Source organism: Asparagus officinalis, chromosome 3 (assembly GCF_001876935.1).
Source record: "Asparagus officinalis chromosome 3, Aspof.V1, whole genome shotgun sequence".
Classification (NCBI taxonomy): Eukaryota; Viridiplantae; Streptophyta; class Magnoliopsida; order Asparagales; family Asparagaceae; genus Asparagus; species Asparagus officinalis.
In genome coordinates this window covers 40,523,952-40,536,786 of record NC_033796.1, presented here as the reverse complement: position 1 = coordinate 40,536,786, position 12,835 = coordinate 40,523,952, and positions in this window count along the sequence as shown.

The window sequence follows — 12,835 nt, the reverse complement described above, 5'->3', positions numbered from 1 at the left end:
CATTCATGTTATCATACTTCGAAGTGCAGAGGCCACTTACAAAAATGCAGAAGGATCAGGAAAATTACTAAAGCTAATTCTCGCTGACGCTAAGGTAAAATAAAATTATTCTTTATAATATATTGCTTGCACAACATTATGTTTGATCATATGAATATTGTTAAACTTCATTATCTATTCGGTAAATTTCATTAAAACCCCAATAACTTTCATAATGCCTTTTTTATGTTGTTTTTCTGTTTACATATAACTAATTAAAATATAATATATAGCTTAGTATTAATTAATTATATTTTCATACATTGACCTCTGGTGTTAATAATATTTGCAGGGTAACAAAATACAAAGAGTTATGTACGGAGAGACTATCGAAAAGTTTATAGATATGCTTCAAAAAAATCAAATTATTTTCATTTCAAATGGAGAAGCGAAAGGAATAAACCCAGCTTTTCCAAGTATCCACAAGTCACTTGAATTAGTATTGACAAAAGACGTATCTATCAAAGAAGCACCAACAGGTTTCCAAATAGAGAACAAATTGAACAACTTTGTCCCATTTGAAAAAGCATTCACTACAAAAAATTACGTCTTTAACGAAGGAAAATCCCTTCGTTAAAGAGCTAAAAACCTTCGTTATTGTATGCTAACGACGGAAAAAAATCCCTTCGTCGCCCGTTGTTGAAGCCTTCTTCGCTAAAAGGTCAGAATGTTATAACACCCGTTGTTATATAGTCTATAACGATGGAACATATTACTGTCGTTACCATCAGTGTCGGGGATATTTCCCGTCGTTACCATCAGTGTCGGGGATATTTCCCGTCGTTACCATCAGTGATGGGGATATATCATGTCGTTACTTTCAGTGACGGGGAATTTTCCTCGTCGTTACCATCCATGACGGGGTTTTCCCCCTTCGTTACTAGTAGTGACGGGGTTTTTTACCATCATTACTATCAGTGACGGTGATGTTTTCCCATCGTTACCATTAGTTACGGGGATATTTCCCATCATTACTTTAACTGATGATTTCTCATTCCCGTTGTTGTTGTGTAATAACGGGTGACAACCTCGTCGTTGAAGACCAATTAACGACGGATGAATACCGTTGTTAAAGTCCTAACGGTGGGTAATTAGTAACTTATCAACGATGGTGCTTTCCCTTCGTTGTTGAACAAAATACGGTTTATAAAACCGTCATTATAGACTACAAATTTTAATATACATTAATGACAATCTTTCCATTCATAGGTAACTATCATATAATTCTCAACATGACACTAAGATTCACAACACAAATATATTAAAAATACACAATGATGAATAAAAGGGAAAACAAAAACTCCATTCATTAATAACATCAATAAATAAAATTCCATTATCCTCAAATATTCAGTACTAGTAACAAGAGTTAATACCCCAATTGCTCCAAAGAAAAATACGTGAAACCATCTAAAATAAATTAAAATAAAAGTCTGAAAAAGACACATCATTTCATCTCTAATCATCATCAAAAGAACACTCGAGCTACCCCCTCTCCTAATCTTGCATGGATAGCCTGAAAATTTTAAAAATTCACATAATTAAGAAAGATCAATAAAGCAAATATTATCTTATTAAGTAAAAATTGAATTTTCTCTACTGCAAGTAGTCAATCATAAAAGTATATAAGATATTTTACAAAAAATAATTACCTAATCTTGCACATGTTCTTGAGTTTGAGGAGTCAACGAAGATGGTTGCCTTAAAAAAAGTTCCTGCATAGCTTTCATTTGTGACTCTAAGTCAGACATCCTTTGTTGTTGTTGATGTTGTTGTTGCTCCTACTCATCTAAGCGTTGTTGTAGCATCTGGTTCTTTCTCTTTTCTTCTATAACTCGTACTTCCAGATCAGATCGACTAGGGAGCGGTCCTCTCAAATCTTTCGAAGCAGTCCCACCATCAAATACAATGATGTGACCATGAGATTGCTTCCTCCAGATTTTCTCAACTATCTCAATGTCTGAAAGTGAAGGGTTTGCTTGTTTGACTTGGATAATTTCATCCTATAAAAATTAAATTCATATGTTAGTACTATATAATGCATCATTATCAAACTTGAGGACATATTCTACTTACATATTTATCTTGATCACCAGTATCTAGTGTTTCATTAGGTTTCTTTCGGGTTTCATGAAACATTTTTGCCACATCAGGTGGATTTCCGGACTTGCCACCCTTATTCAAATATTAAATAAAAATGAGTACAAATCAAACTAAAAAAGTAGTTTTAATAAATAAAAAATTAGTTTTGAATGTACACCAAGTCCCACGTAATTTGTCTAAAGGGTTTACTATCCGTGTGGTGGAGCATCTTTCTTTTACCTCTGTTAAGTGTATTTTGTTGGCTTGCTTTCTATACAACAAGATTAAAAGATAATTTCAATAATCCAGCAATATACATGGTACAAAATAAATAAAATTAGGAGATTAATACCTGGAATTTTGAAGAAAAATAATGTTCCTTAACTAGCCAATCCCAATCACCAACACTCACTTCTGCAGGTTTATTTCTAATGCAACTTGTATTGAATTTCCTTTCACATATTTCCTGTGCATGTCAACACGCTACTTGTTCCACAAATCGTGCAAATGTCTTAATATTGACTCTCTCTTTTGCTCCATGTCCTCGGCATCAAAATTATCCTACATAAAATTTGAATCAAAATATAATTTATAAGAATTAAAGACCAATTGCAAAAAATTAATTTTTAATGTACCTTAATGGATGCCCACATGTGATCTTTATTTTTTTGTGGTATTTTGGTCCAATTCTCAACAGCTACTGGGCAAATATTCCTATCACGAATAATAATTCCAAGATATCGTGAAAATTCTGGTTCAATAGCTCTATTCTGATAAAAAGTAATGATCTTTTCCCCCCTCTGACAAATTATTCAACTTTAGACACTTATTTCTACCACGAGGTGGATTTTTCTTCTTTTGAGAATTATCAGCTGCATACATCATATAAATGTTAGAATCAAGATATTAAAAAGAAATTGATAAAAATATTCCTTCTTGTAATTAATAAAGAATATACCTTCTTGTCGAGATTCATTTAGTATTGCATCATCACTTTGCACTCGATGATTATTTGATTCTGTAAAAAATGAGCAATTATTAATCCAATCATAAAAAATAAATACAAAGGTAAAAAGAAATAATAATAAGTTTTAAGTCTTATAAACATGCAGAATCATCATTTTCTTCATTGTTAATATTTTCACTTCTCCTACTATTTTGTGCAAAATTCTCCTCTTTAAAGTTTTTTGAATCAGCGCCACAATTTGGACCCATATTTTGATCTTGTATTGGGTTTTGAATATTCAAGTTCTTGTCAAGACAAGTACGGAGTTGTTCCCTTCTTAATGAATTTTTTGCAAGTGCTTAAAGTCGCTTCGTAATTAACGATCTGGGTGCTAGAAATTGTGTCCTTTTGCTTTTTGAAGTGACTTCTTGAGTTTTCATTTTCCTGCGATGAAAATGAATTTAAGTATTATACACTATGTATGAAACAAATGTCAAAAGATAAATGAATAAAAGAAAAAGAAATTACGAAGGACGAGCATAATAACAAATACATAGTACACTAATGTAGAAGCACTTACTGTAATGTCAAAATCACATTTAAAATAGGAAGAAAAGAACATCATATGTCTTAAAAAAAGTAGTTATAGTAAGATGCAACTTAAAATTTATCTCAATAACACAATATCATTTGAGTTCTATTCTTTAATGAAAGCGTTCTAATCCTATGCTTGAGTCTGTTTCCTCTTTTTTGAACTTGAGACCGAATTTACAATAATTGGATCAATATCGCTCCTTCTCAAATTGATATCGTCATCTACCAATGATGTTGATGGAATGGCTTGGGCATCAAATGATTCATCTTGCAAATAAGATTGAACTCCATCGTATGTTATCTCACAATCATCTGTATCTGGTGGCATATCATAGGAATCGCGGGGTTGTGCTTTAAGAACTACATGCCAACCTTCATTGGTAATATCCTCAACATAGAAAACTTGTGATGCTTGGCCAGCAAGTATAAAGTGGTCATTCGTCTTTAGCAAGTGTCGGTAGTTAATACTGACAAACCCATATTTATTTACTTTCAAAGCAGTCTCTTTTCCTTTGTCGTGCACATGCCACCACTTACAACGAAATAGAATAACATTTCTTCCACCAAGAAACTCTAATTCGACGACTTCAAGCAAAGCACCATAATAATCATCTGCTCCACCTCACCAACATCACCAACAACTGTAATCCTGCTATTTTGAGTTGACAAACAATTATCTCGACTTTCTGTATAAAATCGATGTCCATTTATGACAAATCCAGTAAAACAATTAACAATCTTACTTGGACCACGAGATAATGAAAGTAAGTCATCATCTTCTCGATAACCCTGATAAACCTAAACAAAACCAAAATATGTTCAAATCATGGAATATGTAATAAAATGAACCAAAAAGAAAAAAATAAGGCAAGATATGTACATATTAGAGATTGGAACCACTCGATAAAGTTCTTATCCCAATCTTTATCATCATATTGATTTGTGGATTCTCTCAAAAATTCATTATAGTCCCTACATTAAAATATCATAAATATGATTAACGTTGACTAACTATAGTAAATTTATTAATAGAATCTTAAACTTTAGTGACTTACTCAATGTATGATTGCACTTCATCACAGTTCTTTAGAACATAAATATGTGTTTGCAACCACTCACGTTCATCAAGGTAGCTGGTGGTGGCAGCACCCAATGCCCGCCCACTATGTCTGAAAATAGATAGTTTTGATTCATGACATTCTCTATTGTCATCTTCATAATTTCTTTCAAGGCGATTAAACTTTCTCTCGAAGCCTTTTAGATACCTTGAGCAAAGTGCCATACATTCATCTGCAATATATCCTTCGGCAATTTACCCTTCTGAATGTGCCCTATTTTTGATATATGATTTAAAGTATAAAGCTGATGCTCCACTGGGTACATCCATCAAAATCGAATAGGCCCTCCAAGCATGGCTTCATATGATAAATGAACTACTAAATGCAGCATAACATCAAAAATTAAAGGTCGAAAAATCTTCTCAAGCTTACATAACATAAGTGGAATCTGCTCATCAATTTGCTTTAGTTCATCCACCCTTAATGTCTTGGCACATAATATAGTGAAAATTTGCTTTAGTTCATCCACCCTTAATGTCTTGGCACATAATATAGTGAAGAATATGAAAAGTTCAATAATTGGTTCACACACTTTTACAGGAAGGTGTCTTGGCACATAATATAGTGAAGAATATGAAAAGTTCAATAATTGGTTCACACACTTTTACAGGAAGGCCACGAATCGATACAGGAATCAAGCGCTACAAAAGAACGTGACAGTCATGACTCTTTAACCCTAAAATCTTACGCTCTTTAAGGTTTACACATTGAGAAATATTGGATAAAAATCCATCTGGAACTTTTAACTCTTTTAGAAATCGACAAAATTTGCTTTGCTCTTCTGGGGATAAATTATAACAAGCTGCTGGCATAACAAGTTTATCTCCTCTCTGGATTGGATGTAACTCTGGTTTTAAACCCATTGCTTGTAAATCGAGATGGGCTTTGATATTATCCTTTGTCTTTCCTTTAATGTTCATGATTGTTCCCAGTAGACTATCACAAATATTCTTCTCAATATGCATGACATCTAAATTATGTCGCAATAAGAGAGTTCTCTAATATGGCAAATCGAAAAAAACTTTTCTTATTCCAATTATCTCCCCGTCTTTTATGTGATATTTTAATTTTCTTCTCTGGATGATTAGTCAAGGTGATCCCTATAAGATCTTCCACCTGCTTAAGGATGTCATCTCCGGTCAGCTTCGGCGCTGCATACCCTCTCTCCCTAGCACCATCAAATAATTTCTTATCCTTTCTCCAACTGTGATTTTCATCAAGATAGCGATGATGCCCCATATAGCTCTGGTTGCCTCAATTAGATAACCTGATAGAGTGAGTGTGCTTATTACAACAATGACATGCTAATTTCCCCTTAGTGCTCTATCCAGATAAATTTGCATAAGCAGGAAAATCATTAATAGTCCAAATTAGTGCTGTATGTAAAATAAAATTCTGTCTCAGAGATACATCATATGTTCGAACGCCTGAGGCCCACAACTCCTTAGTTCTTCTATCAATGGTTGTAAGTAGGTGTCAATAGCATCTCCAGGACCAGTTGTACCGGAAATGAGCATAGATAAAATAAAATTGGATTGCTTCATGCACATCCATGGTGGTAAGTTATATGGTATAAGTAAAACATGTCATATGCTATAAGAAACTTTTGAATTTGTGAAAGGCTAGAAACCATCAATTGCAAGACCAAGTCTAACATTTCGGGGCTCTTCGGCAAAGCTTTCATGTAGCTCATTAAAGTTTTTCCAAGCCTCAGAGTCAGCTGGATGCCTCATCACTCCGTCCTCAACTTGTTTGTAATGGTGCCATCTCATATCAGAAGTTGTCTTCGAAGACATGTAAAGCCTTTGCAATCGTGGCTTAAGAGGAAAGTATCGCAATGTCTTTTGTGGTTTTTTTTACCATTTGTCTTTCGCTTGATCTCTTTTCCGTGTTTATCAAGTTTCCATCTAGAAGCACCACATCTCTGACACACATCAATACCTTCTTCACTTTTCCAAAACAACATGCAAGAGAATGGACACGAATCAATTTTTTCATATGATAGGACAATGTCTCAGATTAATTTTTTGGCCTCGTCATACGAATTAGGCAGTGTTGATTCCCCTGGCAATAGCTCCTCATTTGGCCTCGTCATACGAATTAGGCAGTGTTGATTCCCCTGGCAATAGCTCCTCATTCAAAAACTGGAGCAACATTGAGAATGATTTATTACTCCACCTATTTAGGCTCTTTATGTGAAGTAGTTTCACTAAAGCAGATAACTTTAAACATTTAGAGCCTTCATACAAAGGTTTCTCGGAGTCAATTAAAAGACTATAAAATTGTTTTGCATGTCCATCTGGTTCCTGCTCAAGAATATCCTGATTCGACATGGCATCAGGTGCAACAACGCCAGTTGAATTATAAAATTGTCTTGCATTTCATCGTCACTCTGGCTTTTTTCTGTCATTTATTCTTGTTCTTCATCAAACTCCAAAATGGACTCACCATGTCTTTCGCCGTGATGACACCAAAATCTGTAGTTTTTAATAATTCCATGAACAATCAAGTGGGTCTTTACCGACTCACGATTACCAGACTTCACATTGCTGCATTTAACACATGGACATCGAATTTCAAAGTCTTCATCCTTTTCATTAAAACTATCCAACAGCTTCTCATATGTATAGTCTAAAAACTTATCAACCCCTTCTTTATATTTTGGATCAAGTCTATCATCATCTACTAGGTCCATCCAATCTTTATTCGGCGTCATTTCAAGCAATGTACTAAAATTTCCTGAAAAATATTTCAACCTCTTCAAAAACTAAACACAAAGAAATGCTTAATTTTATGTAGAGACTCATATGTTCAGATATATGGTGATTCAGAAACTATTTATTTATGTAATCATTGGTCAACGTGTAACCTATATAAAAATACCCTCACAATGTTGTCATTAGTGTAATGCATAAAGCAAACATAGTCAATAAGGCATCATGAAGGATTGCAAATAACATTAATTCACATAATATATTTGGTTGTTACACATCCAAATGATCTAAACAAGTGAAGGTATACAATTGCAAGTTTTTATAACTTAGATAAGGTCTAAACAAACCTAAAGCAAAGCATCTAATAAAGGTAAAAGAGCCAAACAAAAATTCACTCAAGGGGTGCCTCTCTCAATTTTGGACTTGACTTTATGTTTAGGGACACCCTCTTCTCGTTTAGGACAAATTTGGATTTGATTTTAGTTTAGGGTCACCGTGATTCATAATTTAGATTTGACTTTAATTTAGGGACTGATTTATAACTTTCACAAAAAAATTGATTTTTGGGACTGATTTGGAATTTTCAGCCAACTTATGGACTTGTTTGTTATTTTTAGCTGTTTGGCGACTGATTTGTAACTTTCAGCTTTCTTGGGACTGATTTGCAATTTTCAGCAAATTTTTTGGTGACTGATTTGTAATTCCTAGTCTTTTGGGACTGATTTGCAACTTTAAATTTTTAGGGACTGATTTGTATTTTTAGCATCTTGATAATTGTTAGGGCCTGCCTCATGGAAGAATGGATTTTCTTTATTGCAAGGCAATCTTTAGTCAACTTAATGTCCAGAATCATTAACTACATCAAAGTTGAACCCCAAACACTTACTTGCATGTCTTCTATTTTCGGTATCATATAGACGTGCTATTAAGATTAGTGCCTGCATGTTTGCTTAACAATGAACTCTCTGTATGTGAAGAACTCTCTGTATAGGGTATATATTTGCAACATGTATAGGTACTTTATGGCAAAGTGCAAAGTAGTGGAAACTATATGTACTTGAGTGAAAATTAAACAAAGCAAGGAATATTTCAATACCGTCGAACTTGGGGGACAACGCGACAGTGGGGTGGCGCTAGGACGACGTGGCAGTGGTGTTGGGACAACGTCGGCGGTGGGGCGATGACTTGGTTGTTGGGCTGAGGCGAGGGGATGAGGCTGGGTCGGCGGCAAGCTCTGGGCTGCACTGCGGTAGCGGCTGACAGGATGGGTCGGCGGGGGACTCTAGGGGCGGCGGGAACCTGGGGACGGCAGCGCTGGAGCAGCGACGACGAGTTTGGCGCGGGGGCGAGTTTGAAGAGATGGAGGCGGCGACGCTGCGACGGGCGAGGAAGAAAGGTTCGATTTCTTTAAACAGGAGGTGATTTCTTAACAGGAGGCGATGACTTGGTTAAGGAGGCGATGGTTTTTTTTAATTAGGGTTTCGTTTATTAAGTAGTTGCGGTTATATGGGTATTTGGGTTTTGGATTTTGGATTTTTTTATATTATTTTCAATAATAATCCAGTTAAGATTAGGAGTTATGATTAATGAAGGTAATTGACTCCTTCGTCTTTTAGGAGACCCAATAACGACAGTATTAGAACCAAATCAACAAAGGGATTAGAAAACCGTTATCCTATCTCACATCATAACTCGATGAAGGGCTTTAAAACCGTTGTTATTTTACACATATTAATGACGGTCAACTGGTCCTTTCACTAATTTTGGTCGTTAAATATCAGATTTCTTGTAGTGATGTTCCATGAAAGATGCAACAAAAATTAGTAAGTACTTATAAATTTCTTACTTTAATCTTCAATACAAAATGAAACGTAAATTTATAGATTCATAATCTTTTTATAAAATTACTTGAAGATATTCTTGCAATAACAACTAACGTGAAGCCGACGAACAACTATATTACAAGACATAACAAACCAGACACCGGGAGGGAAATCACGCTAATGGATATAAGGTATATTCATGATACTTATTTCCAATATCACAAGAAAAAATAAGATTAACATCCTTTCTTTTTTCATATACAGTGGAATGCTTATGCGCGTAACTTTATTTGGAGATTTGGCTACAAATGAAGGATCATGAATTCTTGAATCCAAAATCAAAGATAAGCCTATAATAGCATTATCAGATTTTAAAATCTCTATATATCAAGGTACATAATTTATTACTGAGATTCTTATTAAAGATAGCTAAACATAAAATTAATCCTATAATTATCTCAATTTTGCAGGGACACAAGCATATCGTCGCAAATTATATCAACAATATGTATCAACCCAAAAATAGAACTAGCTAGAGACTTAAGGGAATGGTAAGCAAAACAAGCATACTTTCATATAATCCAATAATGAAAGAGTATTATGTTTTAATCTAATATGCAGGTTTCAATTGGAAGAAGCCGCAAAAATAAAAGGATCTCCATCGACGCTTTTTAAAAATGCAAAGGAAATTCAAATTAGTGATATTAAGCATACATCCTAGAATTCGATGCATGTACAATATTAGAAACCTGTTCTTATTAACAAATTTAAATCTAACTAAACTTTGTTAATATACAGGCACAGTATTGTAAATTTAAGGAAAATATAACTACTATTTTAAATAGGCTCGAGTCATGGTTCTATGCTTGCAAAGGCTATAACAAGAAGGTAGATAAAGACGTTAGTAAAGAGTGTCTGAATGACAAATGCCGCAAAATCATTGATGATTCAGTACCAATATTAAGTAATATATCTTTTTTTTTTGACATGAACATATTAAAATACAATACTAACTATCTCTAGAAATAAAAAAATAAAAACTACAGGTACTTAGTTAAGATTCTCATAGAAAATAGCACGGATAATGCAAGAGTAACACTCTTTGACGCAACAGAAACTCTTATTGGACGCACAATAGAAAAATTCATTAAAAAAAAGAGGTAATTTATAACTCTATTCAAGTAATAATTTAGAAAATAAAAAATCTCAAAAGTCTTAAAATAACATTTGTTCTCATTGTAACAGAAAAATAATCAAAGTCCATGTTTCCAGAAATTAGTTTTGAACATCGGAAAAACATTCAAATTCCTGGTGAAGTTAGATGAAAAGACTAAAGATGAACGAGGTGAAGGAAATATAATAGCACAAGAAATTTAACTACAGCCAGATATTACAATCGACGTAGATGATGAAGATGCTACTCTAGAATTGCCCAGGAAAAATATAAAGATGGAGAAAAAATGATCTTGGTTCAATTAAAAATTCCAAGTATAATATTTTTTAATTATTTTATGTCATAACTTAATTTTTTAGTACAATTAAGAATTTTTATAAGGGATTTTCATGCAAGCTTATTATTATTTTTGTATGCTTATGTGATTGCTTTCATCACATAAAATTACACTTCAATATTTAACTGTTTCTTATCATTAATTATTGTCTAAGGATATGATCCTGCATTTATAATATGTTTGTGGTCCCTTCATCAGTTTCTTATCATTAATTATTGTCTAAGGATATGATCCTGCATTTATAATATGTTTGTGGTCCCTTCATCAAGTTACCATTGTGTTGAATATTTGTGGTCCCTTCATCAAGTTACCATTGTGTTGAATATTATCTTATTCATTTCTTTGAAGGATTGTATTTGTGTTGATGTGTTGTGGTCAGAATACTGTTAATCATTTAATATAGCTCAAGATAATTTTGAATATTTTTGCTAGGAGTTCGTTTATTAAAGTTTAGTGCTGCTGGGTAAAATTTGTGGATTTTTTCTTTGTGTGAATTCTTAAAGATTTCTTTAAATTAGGGATAGAATAGGATTGATTCGGTGTTATGTGGTTAGAGCAACTTGATCAGTATCTTTTGCTAGAGATAATTATGATGCACATTATTCTTTGGAATTTTGTTCATTTTTTATGGGAGATTGTTCAGTGAAGTTTAGTTCTATAAACAGCACCTATTTGCATTCTTCCTATTGATTTTTGTAACGTTTTTTCCCTTTTTTGGGTTTTTATATATGCTCGCAACTACTGAATTTTATCTTAACAAGTTTTATGATCATGCATTTATGATATATTAGTGGTCCCTTCATCAAGTTACCATTGTGTTGAATATTATCTTTGGTATTATTGTGATGAACTATTTCTTAGTTTAGCATTTTATTTTATTTCTCCCCCCTTACTTTGATATCTGAAAGTTTCTCTGCTATTTAATTATAGTACCCTCTGTCTTTTCCCCTAATATATACCGAGACCATGTTTAACACGTTATACATTTAGAAAAGTATAATACACCTATGTGTTAGGTCTCATGTTTAATGTGAAAAAATATTAACCATGCTAAATGTTTACTGTTGTGATGATTTTGGTTGGGGTTGTTACAAACTTCAATATTCAATGTTTTCAAAAAAAATTCTTGCCTTACTAATTGTTACTTATTGAGATTGTTACCATGTTGAATAAGTGACCAAATTTGATCAAGATTTACTTTCATACTTTAATTAAGTTATTGTTGGGTGTTGACGGTGGTGATAAATTTTAACTTCTTAGATGAAAAATAATTTACAAGTTTGCAGTATATCAGACAGTGATCTTAGCTTTTTGAGTCAAAAATTAGTTGAAAAAACTTAATTTTTAAATTTTTTTCTTTATTGCTATAACTATAGTTCATAATGACAATTACAATATCCCGGTTAGGTATATTCATCCCAGATTATCTTAAAAACCAATACATTTATTTTTATTAATTAATATATTCAAATAAAATACTAATAAATCTAATAATTCAATTTTACATATTTTAACTCAAGATGAATCTGACTTATTTAAAGTAATGAAATAAATATAAAAGAAAAAATATTTTGATATTTTACCACGTGTATTGCACGTGCATAAAAACTAGTCATAATAAAAAAGATGGTATTAAAAAGTTTTAGTATTATAATTCTAAACTTTTGACACATAAGCGGTAGTACAACTGCCTTAAAGCAAATGTTAGAGTACTATCAAAATTGATTAATATAGTTGATGGTAGAGGGATTAGCAATCTCATGAGTTATCTACAACATTTAAAATGATAAAAATTTAGAATCCATTTATATGCTTTATTCTGCAAGTTCATATAATCCTATAGCATTGTAGAATGATACATTTCATCACTAATATTCCAAAGGCCATCGTTTAATAAATTTTAGGAATATTTTAAGTATCATACTCCCTTTAAAAGTACGAGTTCAGAAAAATCTTTTCATTGTCAATATTATCATTGATTATATTGAATGTTTTATTTAAATTTTAA